The sequence below is a fragment of the Periophthalmus magnuspinnatus genome, unplaced genomic scaffold (genome assembly GCF_009829125.3).
Source record: "Periophthalmus magnuspinnatus isolate fPerMag1 unplaced genomic scaffold, fPerMag1.2.pri scaffold_108_arrow_ctg1, whole genome shotgun sequence".
NCBI classification, from domain to species: domain Eukaryota; kingdom Metazoa; phylum Chordata; class Actinopteri; order Gobiiformes; family Gobiidae; genus Periophthalmus; species Periophthalmus magnuspinnatus.
The window spans coordinates 23,371-24,928 of record NW_022986699.1 but is presented as its reverse complement, the minus strand read 5'-3'; positions in this window follow the sequence as shown (position 1 = coordinate 24,928).

The window sequence follows — 1,558 nt, the reverse complement described above, 5'->3', positions numbered from 1 at the left end:
AGAATTTACACGAGGAGGAATGATGAGCTTAGGAAGAGGAGCAGAGAGGTACTTTGGACTCCTAGCCGGAGGAGCAGGGGGGAGCCTGAGCTGCCAACGAGGAGCAGAGTAGGACAAAGCAGGAGCAGGGTCGGAGAGAGAATGAGAAGGAAGGGGTGGCATAGCAGGAGCAGCAGGGAGGGGCATAGCAGGAGCAGGGAGGGGCATATCAGGAGGAGCAGGGAGAGGATTAGCAAGAGGAGCAGAGCGGAGCTTAGCAAGAGGAGCAGGGTGGGGCTTAGCAGGAGGAGCAGGGAGAGGCTTAGCAAGAGGAGCAGGGCAGGGCTTAGCAAGAGGAGCAGGGAGAGGCTTAGCAAGAGGAGCAGGGCAGGGCTTAGCAAGAGGAGCAGGGTGAGGCTTAGCAAGAGTAGCAAAGGTAGGTGTAGCAGTAGAAGCAGGGAGCAGCATAGCAGGAGCAGCAGGGAGGGGTATAGCAAGAGTAGCAGGAGGAGCAATGCAGCGCTTGGCAAAAGGAACAGGGCGGGCCTTAGCAAAACAAATAGGGATAGCAAGAGGAACATTGTGGCGCTTAGCAGGAGGAGCAGGCAGGGGCATAGCAGAAGCAGCAGGCAGAGGCATAGCAGAAGCAGCATTGAGAGGCATAGCAGGAGCAGCAGGGACGGGCATAGGAGGAGCAGCAGAGGTGGGAATAGCAGAAGTAGCAGGGCAGCAGGGAGGGGCATAGCAGGAGCAGCAGAGGTGAGCATAGCAGGAGTAGCAGGGAGGGGCATAGCACGAGCAGTAGGGAAGAGCATAGCAAGAGTAGCGAGGAGAGACATAGCAGGAGCAGCAGGGAGGGGCATAGCAGGAGCAGCAGCGAGGGGGATAGCATGAGCAGGAGGAAAAGTCATAGCAGGAGTAGCAGAGGTCGGCATAGCAGGAGTAGCAGGGAGGGGTATAACAAGAGTAGCAGGGAGAGGCATAGCACAAGCAGGAGGGAAAGTCATAGCAGGAGTAGCAGAGGTGGGCATAGCAGGAGTAGCAGGGAGGGGCATAGCAGGAGTAGCAGGGAGGGGCATAGCAAAAACTGGAGGAAGAGGCATAGCAGGAGCAGCAGGGAGGGGAATAGCAGGAGCAGCAGGGTGAGGCATAGCAGGAGTAGCAGAGGTGGGCATAGCAGGAGTAGCAGGGAGGGGAATAGCAGGAGTAGCAGGGAGGGGCATAGCAGGAGTAGCAGGGAGGGGCATAGCAGGAGTAGCAGGGAGGGGCATAGCAAAAACTGGAGGAAGAGGCATAGCAGGAGCAGCAGGGAGGGGAATATCAGGAGCAGCAGGGGCAGCAGGGTGAGGCATAGCAGGAGTAGCAGAGGTGGGCATAGCAGGAGTAGCAGGGAGGGGAATAGCAGGAGCAGCAGGGGCAGCAGGGTGAGGCATAGCAGGAGTAGCAGAGGTGGGCATAGCAGGAGTAGCAGGGAGGGACATAGCAGGAGAAGCAGGGAGGGGAAAAGCAGGAGCAGGAGGGAGAGGCATAGCAGGAGCAGTGAGAGAGGGAAGGAGTGTGTGTGTTTGCATGAGTGCAT